The sequence below is a fragment of the Ambystoma mexicanum genome, chromosome 4p (genome assembly GCF_040938575.1).
Source record: "Ambystoma mexicanum isolate Mex_15411 chromosome 4p, UKY_AmexF1_1, whole genome shotgun sequence".
Lineage (NCBI taxonomy): Eukaryota > Metazoa > Chordata > Amphibia > Caudata > Ambystomatidae > Ambystoma > Ambystoma mexicanum.
In genome coordinates this window covers 1,236,873,231-1,236,887,527 of record NC_090927.1, presented here as the reverse complement: position 1 = coordinate 1,236,887,527, position 14,297 = coordinate 1,236,873,231, and the positions used below count along the sequence as shown (strand labels likewise).

The window sequence follows — 14,297 nt, the reverse complement described above, 5'->3', positions numbered from 1 at the left end:
GAAAACACTACTGTGGAGACTTAGTACAGTGCTAAATTCTGGTTATATGTATATATACCATCACACATGGGAGCTTAAGAAGAACATTCAGAGGAAAACCCTACATCTCAGTATTGATTCTGCTTCAACAAATGACTTTACCTGTTGTTGAAACAAGCAGACGGGAAATTGGGAAAGGAAAGTAAATGTATGCTTCTGCTGTAATGAGAGCGGCTGCTTTCAACCACTGTTGAAACAAACATCGGTCTGGTGTATTCCATACCATACTGAGGAAAAACACAACGCCCAATGCCCACATCTGTGCAGGTGTGACATGACAGACAGTACTTGCAGCATCAACTTAGCCAGTTCATTGTGCCAAGGGGAGTAAGGATAGCTCACGGGCAACACGTTTGTCTTGGAAGCAAGACAACGCGGAGCAACACAGGTTCAAATCCCGATCCCGCGCTTAGAAACCACTTGTTGTTATAAAAGAAAAATGTTAATTATATTTGCTATGACTGTACCTTGCCTTCTGTCTGAGAGCGCAGTAAAGTGCTCTTGCTGCTTTTGAGATGCCAAGTGTGTGGGATTTCAGCCAATCTGAGGTTGGAAACCACTTGTCAAATAAAGAGGTAGCTGATATTTTGCATTTTCATTTATTTACTGTACCAGGATTGCCAGAAAACGTATCATACAAAATGTGATTAATTTCGTTTAACAATGCATACAAATGGCAACACATTGAAAAACCTAGAGCGTTATGGATAACGTTCAGAGATCTCATCACAACAAGTCACTGCGTCACCCTTGAAAATAGCTTGTTGCTTCTCACGCTTGCCAAGAACATCATTTAACATTTTTCTTAACACCGGTTAAGCATCAAAGTCTGAGTCAGAAGTTAGCTATGTCCTTGTTTCTTATTTCATAAATTTTTCAGAATTTCAAGAATCGTTTTTATGCAAAATATTAGCCCGCCGTAAGAACATCTAGGACAATGGAATAACATGCGCACAATCATTTTTATTTGTTGTTCTTCACACAGACCTATTTTGGCGGATGCAAGCGAAACCATTTGCGAGTTATGACAACTAAATCAAATTAGCATTTTCTGAACTTTAAAAGCATTCAGCAATTTTTTAAGCCTAGAGAGAAAGAGAGAGAGAGAAAGAGAGAGAGAGAAAGAGAGAGAGAGATGCAGCTGCATACTGGGGATGGGACTATCTTGTCCCAAGCCAGCCATGGGATGGTTGTTGCTGGACAGATGTGGAGTTTTTATGAGAAGGTCCATTGGGAAATGGTAACAGCTTAGTGCTGTGGGTTCAACTGGCAAACACTGGACCCTTTCCCAGCCTATTTTAGGGCTTGCCAAACTCAACTGCTTCATTTTGATCTCAAGGCCGTCATCTGTACTCGGGAGATCATCTGACCTTACTTCGACAATATGGACATCATTAGGATAGCCAGGATTTTATCTTGACATTCAGAGCTCTAGTATTTTGATGTACAGTGCTATTAATCTCAAGGTCAACATTGTGATACTGTAATCTGGTATCTGGAATTTAACTCACTACTTGCAAAGCGGGACATGGCAGGCACCCTTCTTTCCCTGTACAGCAACAGTGACAGCAGAGGTTGCTTGAAAGATCCTTGCTGTGAACTGTAGCAGGCATTTAGGCCCCGGCAGCCCTTCTTTTAAGCCCTTGTTGGATGCTTTTAAGTTCAGAAAAAACGTCAATAAAATCAGAGCCACAGACCCAAATACTTCTATAGAATGCACCATGCTTAAAATGGGACTTCCGCTTGGGAAGCTTCAAGTAACCCATAACATGTTGATTCTTTTTGTCCATGAGCAATTCAAAGAGTCCCTTCCTTTATTCCCTGTGACCAGGCTTGGGCTCTTACAAAGTCAATTTCCACTTTGTCTTCTGTTATGTTCTTAGATTTGAAAAACAAAAGATAGAATAAGTGCACCTGTTTTCTATTTATTTAACAATTCAAAACACTAAGTTTCTATTGTTGAAGTCATTTACTCTCAAAATGTTCCGCACTGAAGTATTCTGACTTCCAAAATCATGGAATGGCTTCCAAATGTTTAGGCTTGGAAGGTTATGGCTTCTCTCAAGGTTAACAGGGCACCTAACATTTAAGGTGTCCAGCTATTTGCCATGCAAAACCTTTTCTGTTAGTTAGCCAGAGTATGAAGGGCAAAGCCCCATCAGTCTCGCCATGAACTGGGAGATTAAACAATAGCAGAACATACAAATGTAGAGATACTGCTTGTAAGCCATTTCATTCATTATGACTAAGGCAATTTTGAAGAGTCAAATCAAAAGTGTAAAAAAATCAAGAACCTGCTATTGAAGCCAACGTCATCTGTCTCGGGAGGATACATCAGGGGCAACATGCTTGCCTTGGAAGCAAGACGACACGCAGCACCACAGGTTCGATCCCCGGGTCCACGCTTAGGAATATCTGGGTATTAAGTGCGTTATAAATAACCATATCATATCATATCACCAACACTAGATACGCATGGTGGTGAAAATATGTCATGTAATGTAAGCAGTCTTGTATAGCGCCTGTCTGCTACTATTGGTGGTCTCGCTGTGCTTGGCTCTGTAAGGGGAAAGGGGGATGGGGTTCATTAGGGGGACAGTGGGAAAGGCAGGTGCAGGTCCGGTTCCTGAGTGCCAATCGACCCTCTACGGGTTTGGCAGAAGAAACGTGGGAGTATGATATTGTCATGGAAATAATTGACCACTGACTATTCCGGTGTATTGGTGAACAATTTATTAGTAAAAAGCAAGCAACAGGACAAAACAAACCAACGACAGTACGAGACTTCGACACAAGTGAGAACCTCCCTCACTCTGTGAACCATTCTCTTATACCCAAAGGAACACATGCACTTTAATGGAAGGGAAGGTCCAGGCAGGGCAAGGAATCATACTTAAACAATGTCACAAGCAAGGAACAAAGCCTCTCTATCCAAGTCTTTGACACCCGCTGCGTTCTTACGTGTAAAACAGTGTTATCAGGAAGGACAGCATAAAGTGATACATTTAGTGGAGTTGAATATACTCCTCAGAGATTCATACGTGGTATGAGGCAGGAGAGCACGCTTACAGTATGACTTCTGTCTGCTAAGGCTGGCTTTCCTAAGAGAGCGGGATCGTAAAACACACTTACATATGCCAAAAAGTAAACACGTCAGAAGCGAGAGATGTGAAGGCGACCATAGCTACACGCTAGACGAAGGGTCTTCATTGCAAGAACATATGCAGTAAAGCCTAAAGCCTCACCTCGCACAGGCAGGGAACATTGCAGTTTGCGGTGCCTACTCACTATTATAATGCAGCAGCATGCTAGGGGAGTACATAAAAATGTTCAATTACAGACTTTCCCCTACATTATCCATAGGGAAGAGCCCAAGATCTGATAGACTACAGTGCTTTGGGTCTGGTTAGCCACTGATGTGGGAGATTGCAACAGGGTTAAAGGGGAGAGCTTAGTCATGGCTCGGGTTAGTGTTGATATGCTAACGGCAAGGCCCGTGGTGGCTTTCTGTGGGGGGGAGGAGATCTTAGAGGGGAGTCGGTTAGTTGGGGAAGGCACTAGTAGGCCTTGCAAGGCAAACAGACTCATCCGCAGCTGCATATACCTGCAAGCTTATCACAGCCAGCCGCCCTTTTCTCTTTTCGGCCAATTGTCTTACCCTTGCTAGGACCCTTGTATTGTCCAAGGTTAATTACTGTAATGCACTTTACCTGGGCACTAATCGCTGCAACCTAAATAAGCTACAAATTGTCCAAAACAATGCTATTAGAGCTGCCCTCAACATTCCCAGGCGCCAACATATATCCGACACCAGACACAACATTCACTGGCTCTCAATCCCACACCGGATTTCCCTGAAAACTCTGGCTCTCACCCACAAATGCCTTCATAACCAAGCTCCCTGCTACCTGGCCAACCGATTTGCCCTCCACAACTCCACCAGACCTCGTAGGATGGCTCAAACCAACTGCCTTGTCGTTCCACGTTTCAATCTCCAAAGATCAGGTGGAACTAGCTTCCCTATTATGGCAGCTAAATTATGGAACACGCTTCCAAATGAGCTTAGAGCAGAACCTTCCTTCCTGAGATTCAAACACCTTACCAAAGCTTGGCTGTCTGCCCAAGACATCTAGCCCGGGTTCACTGCTTAACTTATACATAGCTGTATCCTTGTAAATACAATCTGCTTTGTCTTCTCATTGTTATTTCTATACCTGTAAACTATGTAATTATTGCTCTGTCTGCCTTTTCATGTTGTAACTAAGTGATGCGCCCGGTTGCCCCTGGGCCTGGTGCGCTATACAAATAAATAAAAATACAAAAATACAAATACAAACCTACCTCGGGCCATTTGGAGACAGGTCCCATGTCTTTAGCTCCCAATGCTTCCACCTTCTCTCTTTGTCTCTCTCTCTTTGTCTCTCTCTCTTTCTCTCTTTCGCTCTCTCTCTCTCTCTCTCTGTCTCTAATAGATACATTGTACCACATGAGGAACAAAACAAGCAACTGCGAGTTGGCAGTTGAGGGAAAGCATTGGTGCGGCACACAGACATTACCATAACCTGCTAAGGCTTATGGGAGGCAAGAACGTAAGGTTCAGTGGAAGACCGGCTTATATTTTGAGAACAGCAGTCACCCATTTCAGGTTAGCAGGCAGAGAGATAACGCAAACCTTACTCCAACATACCAGTTTATATGCTCAGTGGCCTGCTGTGCATTAGTCAGGCGTTCCTCAGGGGATTGGTTGGGGCACAGGCCAGAATCCCGGTTCCTTTCACCCAAAATATGCTCTACAGGGTGAAAAATGTGACGGGAAATGTCATGAAAATCTAAATGCAACCGAAGAGAACAATGCAAATAATCAAGTAAACTGGGCAAAATGTGGAGCAGGATTTCCAGTGATCTGAAAAAAGCAAATAAACTGACAAGGCTTTGGTAAGGCAGTATTGTGCCTTGGAATTTCAAATTGACATCATTAGAATTTGTTTATGAAGGGCTAATGTTAATAAAATACTTGATTACTTTTCGCTCGGTATTACTCAGAATTAATATTTGCTTCTAAGTCATTCAGGGTTTTTGCCTCTTATGCTTTTACAGTCTCGGCTATGCAGTGTCTTACTACCTCTTGAGTCCTTCCACGGCTTACATAAGGGAATAGGATAAGGGAGGTGCATGACACAGTAATAAACAGGCACTCAGCGGTAACACTGTAACCGATAGGCAGACGGCACAATGCATTCCTACACTAAGATCTCAGGAACCTGACACCGGAATCCATTCAGCTAAACATCATGCAATGCAGACAATATACAGAACTATACTGTGCCATGCTTACATAGCTCTTTCCCAAACCAGACTGGGATCCTTCCCTATAAACACCACTACCAAACGCACAGCAAATTCGACCTGCATGAAGAGATCTTCCCTTTCTCTCAGGAAACCTTGTGTTTCCCGAGAAGATGTCATAGTGATGCAGAGCTTTCACATCTCCCAATTCCATGCATGAGAAAAATCACCCAGTCGTGTTTTTTTCCCTTAGAATTTTGTGACTTGTACTTTTGTCTTTTCCATTTCAAATTTAGGATAGTAAATCCTACAATTCCAAGGAAACGTAAGACTCTGGGGAATGCCTTAGCTTCCAGACTCTGCAGTTCCCTTAGATGCTTTAAATAGCTCGCATTTATAACGCTGGATGTCCCTACTGTGACCTTGGGAGGTAGGTCTCTCGTTCCCTCTGAGAGGAATGCCTCTGTTTCAGCCGCAGCACCGAGCACCCCCTCTTTCTCTGGCATTGCTTATTTTCTGCTATCAGAGCTTCTTCCCTCGTCGAAGTTCCCACTAAATCACCTTGCGGGAACCCTCACTGGCTTTTTCCTTCCAGCGGATGTTGAGATGGGGCAGCTCAGGATACATCAGACAATGAAAAAAAAACATTAACGAGCCATTTCTAGCGATTCTTCTCTATGTCAGAAAGCCGAGAAATCTAAGGACCTTCACCCTAGTTGAGTTTTCCAGGTGTTCAACTCAAGATTCCCTTGTACTATATGGAGGATGCACACATGTGAAGCTTATAGAAGGCTATGAGATCGGCAGCCGTGTTACTCTTCAGGCAATGTTTTCAATGCTGTTGCCTAAAGCTTGCAGTGCTTTTTAGTCAGTCTCTAATCTAATCTTGCATGACAATAATCAATGTGTGCTTCCACCTCTTTGGCCGCTATGTTCTGTTGGGTCATCAACAGAGATTAGGCTTCTTTAGATACCATTGTCTGGGCATTGCTACTCAGCTTAGTTCCACCTCTGGGTGAACCACTGTGGCTTTCATAAATTCTTCCACCTCAGATTTCAGCTGTTTTTAGTCTTCTTTACGAAGGCATATTTTCTTGGGCGTGGAATGGGAACGTTTACGAGACACGGGTGAACCAGTGAAGTTGTATATGTTCCGCTATCCTCATTGTATGATGTTTCTTTTATCTGATGATTGGAAGTAGCCCATCAGCCGTCCCCGTCCAAATCACATTGATGATGGCTGACTGCCAAGCCCTGCTCCTCATATCAAAGTAAACCTGATTGTTCTAGAACATTCTGCCATTCTAGAACATTCTGTCATGCGCTGCCCAGTGTTTTCATAGCAGCAAATGCACCAGCCACTCTGGAATGCCGTGGGTGCCTCTCCATACATGCTCCAAGGTGTGAAACACCATACACTGGCCTATACATGCATTGGGGCGGACCAGTCCCTCGTTCCAAGTCTTTATGTTGGTGCCCCTTTTTTCACTGCAGAGTGGAAAAGGACAATTGTAGCAGGTTTTTATTTTATTTTTCGTTATTATGCAAGGGGAGATTCAACACCCCCTTCCCTTCTTTTTGTTGTTGGTGCATTTCATGTTCTGCCTCTTTATTTTCACCATTGCATTTGCACACTTTTGTGGACACCAAGACATGCCAACCCAATGCCCACTTTGCGAAGCATAGATGCACTGGTAGGACTACATATCCCAACAAACTTGCGTTAGTCAGCCATACTCCCCATGGCGTACCCGATTTGTTTGCTCTATCTTGTATTACACAAACAGCAGCACTGGTGCAAAGTGCACTTGCCCAGTTTTTAGCACTGGTGAAAACAATAGATTATCACCCCTGCTATCGTGACCTGTGGCCAGCATTTCAACCTGCTTCTGGATTCTAACCAGACATTCTGAATTTCTGGCAATATGACCTTTTATGCTTATTGACCTAATTTGGGAGTTTCCCTTTTCGCAATGTGTTTGTCCGCCTGGGACTTCTATCTCTGCTTTCATTTTTGGTCTATTTAGTCTACTTTTATGGCTATTTTTCTTTGCTGGAGCTCTTTCGATCCTTGCATTATCTTTGGTTTCCAAAACAATTAATATTGGGTCACAAGGGCAGAGCCTTGATCTAGACCTTGGAGTTAGTACTTTGGGGGTCTCTGCCATTCATCCACCTCAGTCAGACAAACACTCTGCCTCACAGTCACCATCCATTAGTCAATTCCATGCGCCTTGTGTGTGGATTCATAGGCAACCCATGTTTTATTCCTGATATTAATACCTGTTTTCTCCTTTTCAGACACAGGCCCTGCACGGTCCCTGGCTTTGCCTCCTTTGTTCTGACCCCCTGTAATGCTTTACTTTGGGTCCTTTGTTGGGTGGTGCTTAGGGGTAGCGTGTCTGTCTCGATCAACTCTTGGTCCTGATATTGATAGTCCCTGACCAGGTCACTGCCCTAATGATAGAACATTTGACATGTTCCGGGTCGACCCAGCACTCCTTCCTGCCACCACTGTATTGCTCAATGGAGTATGCTTATTGAATCAATGACCATAGAGTTCTGTAGGAATAAGTACTGTGAATTTCAACCATGCAAGAATGTTATCTGCACCTCAGACTCATAGAGAACGTGTACGCCGGTGTATGAATGATGATGGTGTTGCAGCCAGTGTGTGTGGCTTAGCACTGATCTGAGACACTGTCGAGAATCATACACACCAAGGAAAGGAGTGAGCAAAGCATAGCATAGCATATGGCACAGTATAGGTAGGGACTAAGAATTAACCTTACTGAGTACTAATCCTTTAATCATTAATCTTAACCAAAGTAATCTAATCAGTGATTAGAGTGGGGTTAGCCTAGGCCATAGCCCATGGTGCAAACTGTAGGTGCAGACTGTGGACGATGGCTTGGAAATTAAAATGCACAAATTGCAAACTGATCTACAGTGTGTGGACGTGAGGCTCAAAGCGCAATGAAACTGCAAAATTAATTTTGCAAAGACAACTCATTGTTTGAGCAGGAAGCGCAGGAAGCTAGAAGGAAAGTGTTACACATGTCATCCGGGTTGGAGAAGCAAAGCTCTTCAACTCTGTACAAAGGTGACTATGAAGAAGCAGAAAGGCTTCTGGAAATGTACTAGGAGGTGGGCTAAATGTGGGCAGCACTTGTTAGAAACATTATTCATGACATTACAGCAGGGGGTATGAGAATGGCTGGTAAAATCATATACTTTCTTTATGAAGATATATGCAATGGGGATGGAAGAGAAGTGGGGGAATAAGACACAGAAGGAAGAATGGAAAGGGAGCCAGAGTGAGATTGGATGGAAACAGAAGGAAGCAGCGAAAAGGGAAAAAATTAACAAGTTCAATGTGCTGGCTGTCTGTGTGCTGAGCTGAGTGCGGAATGACTGCAGTCAGAGTCTGGAGGAAGGAGGGGCAGGCCTGCGCTGGATGCCGAGCAAGCAGGCCGAGAGTGGGAAAAGGCTGTTTTGACCAAAGGAATTTCCCATGCAAGCTGAACTCTCTAGCTGGACTTGGTAAGCATAAGTAACAAAATGAGAACAAATATTTAAAAAGACGACATCATGCTCTTTTCATGCAATATAATGTAAAGGTTTATTTTCTATGCGCGGTAAGTCACTGGAAAGCTTGTGAATCTGTCCATTACATTCCAAAGTTGCACAGATAACTCTGCATCGCCTGCCAAGTTCTCTTGTGGGAGGTTTGGTGTTTAAAAAAAGGGCATATGGGTGTCTTCACATTTACTGAGCTGTCAAAGAATGTATAAAATGTGAAGAGCTCCATGTTCTCCTTGGTAGAAAAGAGACATCCAGGTTTGCATTTTACTGATGTCTATTTTCCTTGTACATGAGTGTTTTATCCTGTTCTAAATTGTTCTAACTGCATTTTGATAAGCTGTTTTGGTCCTATTTTGACAAATTCAGATAAAAGCCAATGAGCGCTATTGTAAAAAAACGTGTGTGGACTGTCATTGTGTGCTCTGTTTATTTTTATGATGCATAGAGTGTGATGCCTCGTGCATCTGAGACTGTCACTGCGCTATGTCTGGTAATTGTAGCCAAAGAGGACCCAAATAAAAGGACATAAGAGCAAGCTAATTCCCCATGTTTTAGATGCATGCTTTTGCAAGTGTGGAAGTGACTTAGAGGTATAAAAAAAACCTTACAGTTCCACAGTCTGCCTCTCACATCCCTGGACTCTGGAAAGCTTCCTGTCAGAGCTCTGGGTTGAGTCAGCAATGTGCAGGGCTTAGTTCCCCCTTGCGCTCAACCACTGGCATCTTGCAGGCTTTATTGAGTAGAGAGATGGCCACTGCTTGAGATGTTATCCTCAGAGTATGGCCAATACAAGCTCTGCAGGGGCATTTCAGTCCCAGTGTAAAGAAACTATTACTGTTCTGTTGAGCTCTAACAGATCTGATCATAAGAATAAACCTATGCCTCAACTACAAAGAGACAATGCCCAAGCAGGGCTAATGCCACACTTCTGTGCCATTCGTTGGCGTGGATCAGAAGAGTAAACCTATGCCTCAACTACAAAGAGACAATGCCCGAGCAGGGCTAGTGCCACACTTCTGTGCCACTGGTTGGCGTGGATCAGAAGAGTAAACCTATGCCTCAACTACAAAGAGACAATGTCCGAGCAGGGCTAGTGCCACACTTCTGTTTCTTTAATGAGGTTGTATTGATCAAAACACCTCTGGGTGGTTTGGGCTGTAGTTGGTTTCTTATTGCATTTTTTGCCACAAGCACACTTTTTGGTGTACATGTTGGCATATGTTAACTGTTGCCCGTGACACTATGTCGATGTAGTGTTGATGTACATGATCATGATCAAATTGTTGCATATTTAAATGTGTATGTGTGCTCAGTTCCGATTATTGTTAGTAAAGTGCCTCGATACCATGGAGGAGCATTATATTGCTATTGGTAGGAGCTTTGAGACACATATGGCAATTTGTGGGGCAATACTGTGTAGATGTAGTTCAGTGCTTGGGACTGATTTCCATCTGCTTCGGGGGAGCTAAATGTTTAAAATCAATCAGAAGCACACACGATTGGATTCTGAATCAAAAGTCATGTTTGCTAATTAGCCTCACTTTCATAACGTCCTCTGTGCCTTAAAAAGTGGTGTGTTTTTTATCTAGATGGGCATGCCAGCCCAGAGTGCAGGACTAACTAGCATGCATATGTAAGACACCGGTGTATACCTTTTGTTAGGCATCTGTTGTTTGGCATGCTAGGAATCTGCACATGACATGTTGAATACAGCATGCATACACTATCCTTTAAAATGCACACTGGCTTCAGGACAAGTGTCTTTTAATATTCAATTGTCAAATAACATCCTTGATGCCGAAAAAGCTAGGGCCAATTTTGCATTTATCTTCTTTTTAAGTGTCCAGTTTCTCATGTTAACTTACATTGGTGTTTTTCAATTGAGTTCAATACATGCTTGCAAGGTCTTTGCCTCTTACAAATTGGAGGCTGGATTACTGAAAAGATACTTCCTTATCCCATGAAAGATACAGTGGAGTATAGAGGAAATTGAATGATCAGATGAAAGAGGCATTTGCTAAATCTAATTCCTGTCTGGTCAGAACTGCAACATATGGTCAGCATGTACGCAGGCAATCCTTTATAGCCTCAAGTGAGAAGGTAACACCTCACTCCCCATCTGAAAAAGCTGAGCTCCTGCTCACAGCTGAACCGGGTGCGCTTCTAAGGGAGCTGCTAGCAGGGGGTGAGTGGGCCTATGGAAGACAATATGCCTCATTACGAGCATGGCGGTCCGGGAACTATGGTACCGGTAAGCATGCCAGTACCATAGTTCCCGGACTGCCATACTATCAGCTCTGCTCGCGGGTGCCATCTCACCCGGCAGGTTTTTACTGGCGGGTTTAACGGAACCCGCGAGCAGAGCACGTCGGATGCACCGGCACAACTCTGAATGTGGGGCAGAATGGGGATCGCAAGGCCCTTGATTCCGGCACCCCCAAATGGGCAATTACCGGGTCTGCCGAGCTCGGCATGACCCGGTTCTGCCCATTCGCGGGTGCCGGAAAAAATGCAACTCTGGCGGCAGCCGTTCCGTTTTTAACGGCACGGCTACCGCCAGAGTTGTAATGAGGCCCAATTACTTTGGGGTTTCTTAGACCTGCAGGATGAGGCAGCACCGGCAAAGATTGCCAAGAGTGCAAGTTTCACAGAAAGAAGCATCTGGCTGTTTTGTAACTTTACATCACTCCCTTACCTCACGCTAAATCCTGCACTATCAGGCTGGATATGAAAGCAAGAGAGGGAGGACACTGATTTAAAAAGTGGTAATGATTGGCTACTAGTGGAGGGCTTAAAAATTCAACAATTCACTGCTAAGATTCAACTCAATCAATATAGTGCTATCCCATCCCTCTGGGGAATCTTCTTGCAGCTGTTGCAGAAGGTTGAAGATGAATTTGCAGAAGGGATGCAAAGACCCTTTCCTAAAATACCTCTAGGGAACAGAGTGACCACCTGTTGGAAGGACCAAAAGCTTGGCTGCAGCTAAGAAAATGGGACCCGGTACCCCCATTTTAGGAGTCCTGTAATTCACACTGTCAACCTTCTCTGGTTTTGGGAGAGCAGACGAGGGCCCCAGTACTTCAACGGAACCTGTTTTGGAACCCACAGCCCTTTGAAGTCCAAGGACATCACCCCTGACATTTACTGTTACTCAGCATTGCAACATTTCATACAAGAAGAATGTGAGGCTGTTTGGAGACAGTGAGCAACCTATCGGATTCCGGACTAAACAACTCAAGGTTTCACACAGCCGGCTGACTTCTGAGCCAGAGCTCTTCACTGCATCCCATCACCTGAACTGAGCTGAATCTTTCATTTCTGTTCTAATTCAGGGCCCACCCTGGATCTGCAAGCATAAGGGAACCGAGGCCTGGAGACATGCACTATCTTGATCTTGCCCAGGGGCAAACATTTTACGGTCAAGTGGGGAACATCAGAGATTTCCGAGTTCTACAGTCATTTCTTGGCTACTGATCAGCATTTCCTCTCTGTGTTGTTGCTTAAAACCGTATCGGTGTACCAACCCTGCTGCTAGTGGGAGTTCCAGAACTTCAGAGTGATACTACCTATCCCAGCAACTCGACAGCATGCAATGTGAAAAGGATGTACACTTTTCCTTTCGTTGCCTTCATTAAAATAACTAACGAATACAACGTGGTATCTGTGAAGCCTGGCAAGGTGAAGCGATGACAGACGGCTTTTGGAAAGACTTACAAGTGTAGCTTGTGCATGTGAAAGACATACATGTGCAGCTCACCTCTCTTTAAACAGCGATTCATAATCATAACTGTAAACCAGGACATTTTGTTTGGGAGGAAAGCGTTTTGAAAAAAAGTCAGTTATCGATATAGTCAGGCCGCGATTTTCAGCAAAGGGAAGCCTGTCCTTGGTCACTCTGAAGGCTTCGGCATGTCTCCCTGGACAGAAGTGTTAAACCCTTTCGCAGTGTACATTTAAAAGGGATGCAAAATACTTTTTGTCCAACAGAATACATGTTTGCATCTGAGGTGAGCAAACCCCCTCTGTGCTCCTTCCTTGTTTGGACAAAGTGAGTTCCGCTGAGCTGATACATAAGAACCACCAAGGAGATCCGTTTAAGTGAAATAGTCAAATTGTACATTGACTCATTGGGACAACAGATGGGGACAAAGTGATCTGTTGCCAACCTTTCCCCTGGGGCATCCTGGGTTCAATGTGTGGTTTCCTGGGAAAGTCAAGAGATACATTGATTTCTCATGACTTTGGCACTTTCTTGTCCGGAGCCTGCTGGAACGGTGAGGGCCTGCTCCCTCCAACTCGTGCAAATTAGGGGAGAAAGATTGCACTCGTGACTTTATGAATGTGAGGTGGGGGGGCGGCGGCAATCGCTCTGAATTAGGTGGGACAGTGCTCGCCTGTGACCTGGGGGCCAGCCTGCACTTGGAAAGGTGTGATCACAGAACAACTGGAAAATAATCCTTGTTTTGCTGCCTTTGTGATTCTTACCCTGCTTACACAGACTTACACAGACTTCCAGTAGAAGTCTACGCTCGGGGGGAAAGTGCCTCTTGACTGTACCTATGTTCAAGTTGAAATCCGGGTTGGGCAGATCTTTTCTGGTGCTGGCTCCTAAATTGTGGAACAGCGTTCCTGAAACTCTTAGGTCCGAAGTAAATCATCTTGTTTTCAGGAAGCGGTTGAAGACACATCTCTTTAGATGCTGAATAGGGGGAAAGCAGTGTTCAGGGGCACTCACTAGGCCGCAGTAACCGTTATTTATTGTCTGTCATGCATCTGCTGTGTTGTAAGTCTAAGCGCCCTGATGCCCTCGGGCTACCGCCGCTATACAAAAATAAAATACATACATACATACATACAATGGAGTCCCACTCATTTGCTATTAATTCCCCCATTCAAGCCCCCCGGTCATTTCCTATATGTGGATGGAACGGGTGAAGTATGAGGTTGGAACAGATGAATTGATGTAGAATGGGTGAAATGGTAGAAAGGATGAAGTAGGTGGATGAACGGGTGATGTGTTTGGAACCGGTGAAGTGGGTGGAACGGGTGAAGTGGATGGAATGTGTGAAATGGGTGGAATCAGTTAAGTGGATAGAACGTGTGAAGATGACGTATGTGGATGGATGATGCATGGAGAAAGGATAACGTGGGTAGAACAAATTGAAGGAGCAGTCCATAAAATGGTTGGAGTGCATAAAATGGTCGAAATACCTGGAACGGATTGGAGTGCTTGGGACGAATTGGAGTGCATAGAACTGATGCGAGCGCATGGAACGGAATGGAGTGCATGAAATGGATTGGAGTGCATGAAATGGATTGGAGTGCATGAAACGGATTGCAGTGCATCGAACGGATTGGAGTGCATAGAATGGCGTGACTTACAT

General features: G+C 44.3%; 1 protein-coding gene across 3 annotated transcripts in view; it reads right to left on the bottom strand.

Moving 5' to 3' along the window:
* TRIM67 (tripartite motif containing 67) overlaps nt 1-14,297 on the bottom strand; it is a 480,288-nt gene that overhangs the window by 101,056 nt on the left and 364,935 nt on the right. The gene's annotated exons all lie outside the window — the stretch shown is intronic.